Source organism: Vicia villosa, unplaced genomic scaffold (assembly GCF_029867415.1).
Source record: "Vicia villosa cultivar HV-30 ecotype Madison, WI unplaced genomic scaffold, Vvil1.0 ctg.004066F_1_1, whole genome shotgun sequence".
Classification (NCBI taxonomy): Eukaryota; Viridiplantae; Streptophyta; class Magnoliopsida; order Fabales; family Fabaceae; genus Vicia; species Vicia villosa.
Window position 1 is genome coordinate 68283 of NW_026706366.1, and position 11914 is coordinate 80196.

General features: G+C 30.7%; 1 long non-coding RNA gene across 2 annotated transcripts; it reads left to right on the forward strand.

Moving 5' to 3' along the window:
* The first annotated feature begins 1901 nt into the window (after positions 1–1901).
* On the forward strand, positions 1902–4380 carry LOC131641772 (uncharacterized). Of its 2 annotated transcripts, none has more exons than XR_009295612.1 (6): positions 1902–2054; positions 2342–2416; positions 2544–2590; positions 3098–3275; positions 3692–3766; positions 4138–4380. It is a non-coding gene; the product is annotated as an uncharacterized LOC131641772 (long non-coding RNA). The 2 variants fall into 2 exon arrangements; XR_009295613.1 differs by having other exon boundaries at positions 3136–3275.
* The last annotated feature ends 7534 nt before the right edge of the window (positions 4381–11914 follow it).

Genomic DNA, 11914 nt, shown 5'->3' on the forward strand with positions numbered 1-11914 from the left:
TCCGACTAGAAAATTAAAGACAACTACAATATAAAATAGACAGAATAGCAATTTGATATATAAAAAATTCAAGCATTGTAAAGTTGTAACTATAATGACAAAATATTGATATTAAAGCTAAATATATCATACCTTATGATTGGATGCATCCATAGGTAGAAGATCATCACGCTCATCGTAAGTTTCTTCAACATCGATCTCATCAGCATCAGATAAATGCCCAAATTCAAAATCTTCATCCATCTCCGAAGGACATTAAAAAATGTGGAAAACAACCAAAGGAGCCTGTAAAATACAAAGAAATATTTTAGTAGATGAAATATAACGAGTCATGAGAAAACTCAAATGGGTCAGACTCATACAAGTTCACCGAATTTTCTCCGTTGTTATTGTTAACAAGGTAATAGCGAACAAGAATCTTCCGAGGGGATAAGCCAATGTACACCAGGTGGAAGCAAAGAAACCATTGCAGTTGAAATGAGAGGAAAATTAAAAGAAATTGTGGATTTTTTAGATGTGGAATTTAGGGTTTAAGGAAGACACAAAATTTTGTCACATGAGCTTCATGCCCCCAACCAGTGAGAGAGGTGATAAGAAAGTTAAAATTTGAAGAATCCTTATAAGCAACCATCATTGGGTGACATTCATGAATCCTAACACTTTCCTTTTTCAATTATAAAAGAAATTTTTTATTTTTGAGAGTAAAAAAAGAAAAAAAATGATTTTCTTATTGAGAAATCAAAATACATGAATATAGTAAACAACGACGATAAGGTGATATTCATGAATTTTAAATTTTTTCTTTTTTTAATTGTTTAAGAAAATTTTCTTTTTTTGAGTCAAAAGAAAAAAAACAGTTTCCTTTTTTGAGAAATCAAAATTAAAGAATCCTAGTAAGCACCAACGAATGGGTGGGTGGCATTCATGAATTAGAACTATTTCCTTCTTTTAATGTCAAACATAATTTTCCATTTTGTAAGTCAAAAGAAAAAAAAAACTATTTTCTTTTTGCGAAAACAAAAATTTCTGAATCCTGGCCAGCAACAACAATTTTCGTGAAGACAATTATGAACTCTAGTGAGCAACAAGCCAACAACCATTGAAAGATAAGGGTCTACACATGTTGGATTGGACCAGTTTTAGCATAATCCGTTACATAACCCATTTAAATTTTAATGGATTGGATTCATCATCCAACCTGTAATTTTACTATTTAAACTGAACCGAATAAACCTGTTCATTTATGGGTTGTGTTAAATTGGGGTTGCGGGTTTTGATTAAAATAAATAAATAATTAATCATATTTTTTAATTGAAAAAATTGTAACACAATTCAATATATTTGCGCATATTTTATATTAAATTTTGGAACAAAAAATGAGAAGATGAACGATGTTGACGGTGGATCGTAGCTTCTGACACGGTGGAGTGGTGGGTTGCAGGGTTAACACTCCAACACTGAAGTCAGTATATGAAATAAATGAGTGAAATGAAATTGAATTTTACACTACAAAAAACGCGCTTGATTGCGGCGGTTATTTTGAGGGGTGTTTAGAAAACCCCCGCAAATTGGAATGAAAACTGACATTCTCTATTTTATGGGAAAACTAATAGAGCAATTTGCGGGGGTTTGAAACCCCCGTAATCGTGGCACATTTTTACTCTAATTTGTATTCTTATATGCTTTTTAAATTAAAATTTTGGCATCAGATTCTTTATTTACAAAAACTGTAGCAATTGTTGACCCAAAAAAAAACTATATGGATTTATTTTATTTTAGTTTTAATTTATATTAATTATTAATTATTAATTATAATAATATATAATACAAACCATAATTATATAATAACATATATATGTATATATGTATAAAATAAATAAAAAATCAGAGAAACCCTTCAGTTTAAGCATTTCACCGCTTCTCACAACACGACTTCCTTCTCTAACTTGCTTCTAACAAGACGACATTGATTTCGCTCACTACCGTTGGCATTCCATTCTCTTCTGTTACTAACAACAATCATGGATTATTATCCGATCTTCTTCTTCATTAAGGTTGGTTGTTTTCTTTATTTTCTCTTTGTTATATTTAGGGTTTGTCTCAATCTTTAAAATCTTGTTTGCAAAACCCCCATACAAATCTAGTCTTCTCTCTTCCCTATTTCAATTAAAGCATTATAGAATAGTAAGAGAGTTCAATTCAATGATCAATAGATTAGAGGTTTGATTTAGGAATTTAGGGTTTATTAGTTTTAATTTCGTTTCGCATTATTTTCTAAGTACCAAAACTATTCATTCATTACTTTTGAAATTGATTTCCTTTGTTCTTAAATTTGTCACAGTGCTGCGTTTTTCAGTTTGAAGATGAAAGTGAGATGTGCTCTAAAATAATTTATTGCACAAACATCAACAAAAAGGTAGTTTGGGATTCTTACATTTCCATTAAATCTTGCTTGGAGTAACTATTTAATTTTTTTCCATATCTAGGTTGTAGCAATGGAGGTTCATAATTCTTAATAAGTTATTTTCTTGTTATGCTTACAGCTGACTCAAGTTGATGTGAACACTTCTTTGAATCTATCCGTGGAGAGGTTTGTAGTTTATGTGTGGAATTAAGCTTATAATGCTTATTGTTGTTTCAATAATTAGTAAGTGAGATATTTTCCTATGGAGAAGGGCCTTCTGTGTCTTTATTAATTCCTTACTAGCTTGGCTTGAATTCAACCATTTTACATGTATACATTTTTTAGCTCTGTTAATGCATGTATGTGGTTGAACAGTCAGTATCCATAAACTTTGTGGATTCTTCATATGGTCTAGTTTTAAATATTGTAAGCATCTCTGTTATTTCTACACCAGTAAAGAAATTCTTGAAAATAGTTGATAGAGTATCCTACAAAATTAATTCGCCTATGGCTATTTAATAATACCTTGTACTTAATAGTGTATTGTGGAACAATAGCAATTCGTTCCAATTCTGCTATGCTATAGTGCCATACCTTCTACTTGACAACAATGAGTGCTTTGTTCTAATGAACACTAGACAATCTATATTATATATAAATCTAATGAACAATTTTCATGTTAATATTTGATAGTGAAGTTGCAAAGTGTTGACTTCTTTTAACCTTGCAAGCTGTGCAAAATCTGGTTGACGAGGAGTTTCAAGGCATTGTCCATCTGCGCACTTCCATGATGCATAAAAAGATTTCTTCCGCTCGTCATGATTTTCTTAAACTTTCTGGTTCTGAGAACAAGCTGGATGCATTACTTCAGGTATAGGCAGTTTACAATCTACAACATTACACATGTCAGCCAATGATTATTATTTGACATGTGTTGAGATTTGGTGTGGCTCAAGTTACACCTAGTTTATTCGGGGATTGTTTGATTCTGGGTTTGATAGTCTACAACACTTTCTTGTTTTGCTATTATGAATTTCTATCAGACATAAGAACTGTTGCTTACATCCAGTTAAAAAGAGGGAATAGGTGAAACCGCCTTCACTAATTGCACCACTCAAAGTTATCTCAATACTACACATTATTAAATGTTCCATTTACAACAGAATATTCACATAATATCTCAACAGTTTGAAATGTTCCAAATGATGAACGAAAAATAACAAGTGGTTAAATTATGCTATGTTAATAAATGTAGTTGTGATTAATGATAACATACTTGATTTACAGGTTGTTTCATCATGTTCAAGCCCTGCTAGTGCTCCCTTTGTAATTGGCTATGTCTATGTTCTCATTACATCTCAGGTACACCCTGTTTAATCTCCAGTCTCTCGGCTTATTTAGGACTTAAGAGGATGGCATATGATTAAGATTTTAAGGAAGCATAGAATAGTTTTCAAAAACAATAAAGAGGGCATAGAAATTTATGATGTTAGCTTTATGAGCCCATATAAGCCAGTTTCAACGAATTTTCGTAAGCTTCTTAGAATAGTTTACGAGCTTATGTAAAGTTTTCTATTACTCAATCTTCTATTATAGAAACTACTTAAATATAAGCACATATACGACATGCATAACTAAATTTTTTATCCCGAATGTACTCCTAGGAAATTGTATGAATTCTTTTTGTATTAATTCTTTTTGATTGGAGTTGATTAACTAATTATTGTCAACAGCTTGCCTCTGGAATTACACTTCTGGTTGGATGGGAAAAACTTTATTCTGGCACCTTTTATGGGACACTTCAAACATGTGGTTAAAGAAAATAGAGACATCTTTTATTATTTTCTACATGAGATCTCTTCAAGAATTGCTTAGCTAGTTAGATGCATAATTATAGTTGAAGTAGTTTTGATATGCATGTAATAAGTTGTTATAAGTGAAGTATTTTGATATGGATGTAATCTTATATTGTTTACTTTATCGAATTTCTTATGTGAATATATTTTATTAATATAATTATTATGTTCTTTTTATATAAAAGTTAAACTAATATAATTATTTTTTTTTTACAATTTTTAACATTTTGTGGGGGTTATTAACCTCTACAAATTAACCGCCCCAATTTATTTGCCTTGACACCAGCGGTCACTCAGAACTCCCGCAGATAAATTGTGGGAATCGAATAAGCGGCAGTTTTTATAACTCCCGCAAAACAATTTGCGGAGGTCATAAACCCCCTCAAATTCGAATAAAAACCCCCGCAATCCATGCGCATTTTTTGTAGTGTTAACATGTTACCTCAATTTGGCGCCTACTCTATAAATAGAAAGGGGAAATAACGAACTCGTTATTAGTTCGTCTTCATTTGCGGAGATTCATTGGATGCATTTACAATTGAGATCTCTTGGGATCATAAGGATGACACTCTTCAGATATTAGTTCGACTAAGTATGAGTCGATCTTCTTATTTCATGCCCTAGGTGCCTGCTTGAGACCATAGAGCGCTTTGTGCAACTTATATAATCTACTCGAGTCCTTCTGAATTAGAAACCCTGGAGGTTGTGTGACATAGACCTCTTCGTCTAAAGGACCATTCATAAATGCTGATTTCACATCTAAATGAAATGTCGATCAACCTTGGTTCCATGCCAAGGCTACCACTAGTTGAATAGTCCTCAATATTGCTACTAAAGCAAATACTTCATAGTAGTTGATAAGTGTTAAAGTGTAGTTATTCTTGTATATAGTTTACGATACTTATCGTCTATTTTTCCTCAACTTGTGCGTGAATTAGTATATTTTCGTTATATTCGTACATATTATGTATTCTTCGAGTATTCGATATATTTATGTACCATTTGATAGTTTTCAATTCATTTTTTAGGTATTAATGCGTATTTTGAGCATGAGCAATAAAGTGTCGAAGAAACGACTTCAAACGCGCGATTTTAAGCAATTCATCAACGAATAAGGCTCATATCAAAGAATAGGAATTCGTAAATTTTGTTGATATTTAGTCATTGTTAGATAGGAAATTGAATAAGTTTTCCAACGCTTCGAACCGGGTGCAAAATCGGAGTTACAGTTCTCAAGTTATGGCAAAAACATTAGTGCTGATTTTTTCATGAAAGCATAGACCGCGCGAATCCCCTTCTGAGGGCACGAAGCACGCCCTACGACTTTGAAATTTAATAAATAGGGGAAATCAATTTTTTTTAGGTATGGGTTGGGTATTTTTGAGTCCCAACACCATCACAATCATTTTTGGATAGAGAGAGCTTGAAAACACCAATGGAGCTTTCATTTTGATGATTCAGAGTCTGATTGCTCATCAATCGGAGTTGACAAACTGAGAGATTTGTGATTCTTCTTCTCTTATCTCTATGTATTATGTATTTGTTGGGTTTGTTAGTATGTTTACTCGAAACCTATGTATATTTGTTACTACATTACTGTATACAGTTTGCTTTACAAATCCTTGTCGGTGTTTCCTTGATCTTTTTGCTTAAATGATTTGGATTTGTGTTGGTTTAGACATATAGCTCATGAATCTTGATTAGGGGGATATATGTTAGCTTTAGATTCTAGAGATAGGTTTGGGGTTAACATACACATAATATCAGAGTTTAATGCCTCTGTGTTGTTCGACAGGTTGAGACATCGTCGAAAGAGTAATATGGTTGAACTCTCGTTGGTGTTGGAGAAATGGGCAGAGACAATTTGGAGTTGGAATTTTTCTCCTATGGTTTTAGACATTAGTATTTTACCGGTGGATATTTGGCAGGAATTTGTTGCCACGGTTCAGGAAAGAGAGTTGTATGAAAATGTATCGGATACCTTTGAATAGAGGATAGTTACCGAAAAGACTTTTTCGGTCAGATCCTGTTTTGAGCTATTTTGTGAGAAGGGATATGTTTCTCCTCTTTTCGCAGAAGTGGTGAAGTCCATTAACCATTTGTGGAAGGTTAAAGTACCGTCAAAAGTGCATATATTCGGGGAGAGATTTCTCCTAAATAGGATTCTAACAAAAAACCAATTATTTAAGAGGGGTATTTTGACGAAAAGTAGAGATTTAAAGCGTGTCTTTTGTTCACATACAAGCTTTTGCCAGAGTTTTTAAATCGTAGACATATGTTTTAAAACATTGAATCCAGAGTATGAAAGTGTGGCATTTTCTTCATTTGCCACGTTTAACAAATTGTAGATGTTTTAAGGCGCAAATAAAAACCGCGGCATTAAAATTTTCACTTCAAACTGTGGCTCAAGCCCAAAAAAATATACCCCGCCAGAATTTCCCTCTTTTTTTAGTTTCCCTCTCCTTAATTATTTTCTTTTCTAATTTTATTTTAGATTAAAAATAGAAAAAAACATTGAAAATGTAAATACAATAAGGTGCCTCTTTCTAACGTAATTTTTCCTCTCCTATTCCTCAATTCCCGTAGAAGAATTTGGATGTTGTTTTGAACGACGGGTCTAAATTAGAGTTAAAAAGATTATGGGAAGCTAGTGTTCCTAGTAAAGTTCAAGTCTTTGGGTGGAGATTATTGTTTAATGCTTTACCTACTCGACGGGCTCTTTGTTTTCGAGGTATGGAAAGAATTGTTAGTGATATTTTTTTGTCCTTTGTGTGGTTTGGAGGATGAATCGGAGGGTCATCTTTTTCTTGTGTGTGCCTATACGAGAAAGGTGTGGAAGGAGGTGTTTAATTGGTTGAGCTCCGATTTGGAGGTGGATGTGGGGGCGATGGATGATACCTTAAAGAATGAGATGGGGTTTGGGGTGGTGGATTATATTTGTGAGAAGTTAAGGGGGGTGGTCAAACCGCTATTTTTTGCTTTTCTTTGGCTTTTGGTTTGTTGGTGCATTTGATTGGGAAGGAATAAAGTTATTTTTAAGGATTGTTGTTGGAATCCTACCGAAATCTTGATTGTAATTAAGAATTTGGGTTGGGATTGGTTTTCTATTCTTGCTAAAGGTAGGGGAAATAGCTCGAAGGAGGATTGGCTTTGTAATCCTTGCACTTTTGTTGGTGCGTAGGATAGTTTTTTTTCTCTTTTGCCGTTGAGTGTGTTCTTGTCCGTTTCCTTTTGTATTGGGTTGCACCCCTTGTGCGTTTAATACAAGTGCTTATCGAAAGAAAAAAAAAAGTTGGTAGTATTGTTAAAAGCATATCACCTATAAAATAAGGTTTGACATTCTCCCATTTTATTATCATAATAATACATCTTTTAATGGAGGTGGTAAAAGAAAACAACACATATATGTTTGGAGTGATTAAACTCCCCCTAAGGTAAAGTGAATGTATACTCTACTCTCTCTAAGAGTATACTTCTTCCCCTTTATTAAAACCAAAATATCGAATAAAAATGCAATGCGAAAACTAAATATGCAAACAAGGATAATTTTGACATTAAGAAAATAACAATGAATGAATTCGTTCAAATTATTATATTTGTCACGTGTTTTAAATATTCATTAAATATTATGCAAAATAAAAAAATAATATAAGTTACAAAAAATAAAAAAAAAAATAATTTAGTCTGATTTATAAAAAGATTCAATGAACGTTTGATTCTAAATAAGGAAACTTTTTTTTTTAAATTCCAATAATTGAATTTTACCAAAATCTAAAGTAAAAATTAAAATAATAGTAATAATAATATATAAAATTTGGATGAATTTCAATTTTAAAAAAGGAAACAATTTTTTTCTTTTGACTCTTATAAAATAAGTTGTTATTAGTAAGGAGTATTTTCAGCATGTTGTGCGACTGTATGTCATCCAACGGTCGTTTCTTCCATTTGCACAATTTCATTATAAAATTTCATATTCTCTCAATTTCACTCTCGTTTCAGCTGCAATGATGTTTCTTCCATCTAGTACTGGTTTCTTCCCTTTTGATGAGAAAACTGATCGTTATTTCCTCTTAATCAAGAACAACTCAGAGGTTTAAGTGTTCAATGACGCCGACCTGATTATAGAGTTGGATCTATATTAGTATGAACCATTCGAAGTGCCTCTTGTTACATCCTTTTCCTTGAAGAATTGAAGCATTTTCACTGCTTTACTCCAAAGTTTAGGAAGAAATTACTGTGATGAACTACAACAATATTTTTGGATAAAAAAGTAAATGTTCTAGACATTACTATCTGAGTTGGTAATATTTATTTTGGAAAGAAGTCCCCTATTGGTTTCTATTTTCGAAATTTTGTTACTAAGGCTATAAAAACTAACTAGGTTATGTACTAGTATGCCTTCGTTGACACTCCTCTAGTAAGGGATTTCGAGAATTTTACTCTTTTCTATGCTAATTACTTAATCAATGATTAGTAAATGTAATGATAACTACTAAAGTTTCATTTTTAATAGCCTAAGTCTGACCTATTTAATTAAATAGACTTTTAAAAAAACTTAAGTCTTTTCTTTTTTTATTAAATATACCCCGCCTGATTTAACTTTAAATAGGTTAGGCTATACGTCCCTGTAGGTTGGTCTGCCCTATTCTTACCCCTAATTGTATATGATATACTTATAAAAGAATATTTATTTGTATTCTTTTATTCATTACATTTATAATTTAAAAAATATTATGCATGTAGATTGAGAAGACATTAAATAAAATAAAAATTTATTTGTATTCTTTTATTCATTACATTTATAATTTAAAAAATATCAGGCACGTATATTGAGAAGACACTAAATAAAATAAAAATAAAAATATAGAAATTAAGTAGGAAAAGTATTTTTTTAATAGCTATAAAAGTGAAGAAACAAACAAATTAAAAAGAACAAAAATGGTTATAAAAAGGTAAAAATAAGAAAACCATTAAGGAATATTTTAAGCATGTACATTTTATTTATTTAAATTCATCATTCAAAAATATTATAAAAATTGATTAAGAAAAAATAATTAATAAATAGAAATAAAATCAAATAAATTAAGTAATAAGAACTTTTTTATTTAGTAACTATATATAAATGTGTAAAAACAACTAATCTAGGATATATATATATAACTAAGGTAAAAAAATATTTTAAAAAACTTATAAAGAAAATTGAAATTTATAAAGAGTTATTGAAAATAATATAAATAATAAAAATAAAAAAATATAAAGTGAATATTTTATGCAAAGATAGGTTTCAATTACTATTTTGTTTACTATTATATTATAAAATTATATTTTTAAGGTAATTTGACTAATATTTATTTGAAATGATAAATTTTATATAATTATATTTAATGAGGTAATTTTTTTCTTCTAGAATTCAATAAAAAAAATACCTTAAATTATATAATAACAATTTTTAAATTAATATTTTTTTTACCTTTAAACCCATTAAAATCATAATTTAACAAAACTACATTCAAATGGTATTAAAATGAATTATTTGATATATCTATGGCATATTCCTATATTATGCTGATAAATCATGCAAATGTATTTAAAATTTATATTAAGAAAGAAATTGAGTAAAAGGAATAACAAAATTAATAACAGGCAAATATATATTTTTGATTTATTACTAATAAAAATTAAAAAAATTAAAGATTAATAAAATGAATTAAAATGATAAATTAAAAAATATATACTTTCAAGGAAAAGTTAAATTAAGGAAACTGTTATATATTTGTGTGCAGGTACATTGATATGTTTAATTACCATATATATATTTATTAATATATATTTAAAGGTATTTAACATGTATTATTTATTTGACTTCATATTCTTTGTTGGTCAATCAGCATCTGCACTATTATCCTTTGCCATGTTAAGAGCCTTCACCATCGCTTTCCGCTCAGTAGAGATTAGCATATGTGCTTATGGTAACAATTCCATTATATATAGTCGTTTTTTTTCCCAGGAGATTCATCAACTTCCTGACTCACTCATTTTGAAATATCATTATATCCTTCATTAATTTTTCTGTTCTGGTCTTTGATGGTACTAGATTTTCAATCATTAAATTTTTAAAGAGGCTTTATTTTAAGTTATTTAAACGTCCCATTTTGAACTTTTTGAGTCTTTGAATCTTATTTCAAAGAGTTTTCTTATTTTTAACGTCTCATTTCAAATTCTCTGTGTCTTATTTCTTTATTTTAAAGTCTTTTTTTATTCAAAAATGGATGCAAATCTTTTATTCGTTATCAATGAAAAATTTGTTGATTTCAATGATTTCGATCGTTTTGAACTAAGGAAAGCCGTTAACAAACAAAGGTTGAATGGTTACTTTCACATTTTATATGGTCCCATATACACTAATCTCGTTAAAGAGTTCTGGATGAATGCCTCAAGTGTGCCAGCGGGTCATGATGAAGTCATCCAGTCCTATGTCAACGGCTCTCATTTATTGATTACTCCATCACTGATTGCTATGACAATCAACTGTCAAGAGATAGGTAATTGTGTTGAACATTATCAATTCAACAATGTCTATTCAACCCAACTTCGCCGAATTTATGCCAACCAAGATAAGCCCACCAGTCCTGCTTCTCTACGGCCTATTGTAAAATTTTGGTTTCAACTTCTACTGAAAAATCTCCGCCCAAGAGAGAAACAACTAGAAACGCTTACTTGGTATGACAAGCATCTCTTGTACTTTCTCACCTACAACGTCAGAGTTAATCTTCCTCTTACCATTTTCAACTTCTTGAAGGAAATGATAAGCATTTCTCGGGAGGAAATGACTTTCCTCATACCATATGGAAGAGTTCTTTCTGAAATTTTCTCTAAGTTAGGGATAGTTAGGAATAATGTTGAAGTTGAGTGGACTGAGAAGTTTGATTATGAGGAATAGTTTTCTCTGTTGTCTTTTTTTTTATTATCAATGAAATATTTCCTTTTTCAATTATTGTCTATTCTTATTTATTGATAACTGTTATGTGTAAGTTTATTGAGTGCGCCTAAGAGGAGGGTGACTTAAGACTTTGAAAAATTATCCGGTTTTAGAATACTTATGTTTATTTTTCTGGTTTTGTGCAAGAGTTTATACATATGTTTCTTTTTTTTCTGGTTTTTTATTTGTGATGAAAGCGGTAAATGCGGAAAAGTATAGAACACAATGATGTATATTGGTTCCCCTCATAGTCCGAGAGTACTTCAGTCCCCTTTCAACATGAAAGAGATTTTTACTATTGTTTGTGACTTTTACAAGACCTACACAAACACCAAGAACAATCCTCTTGGATTTTTCACTAAGACCACTTATGAGAACAATCCTCTCAAAGTGCCTAACTTGTTTCCAACAATCCTGGACAACAAGATTTCAACCACCAAGAACAATCCTCTTGGATTTACTAACTTGATTATGAGAACAATCCTCTCACTAATCAAAAACCCTTGCTTCCAACAATCATGGATAGCAAGTCAATAATAACCAAATATATTTGAATAGTAATGTTGATGAACATATATCAATCACTAGGATTGATCTTCTCTTTTAAGAAAGACAATTTATAATGATATAATAGTGCTCAAGTGTTTATGTATGAATGTGATACTTTTCTGAATT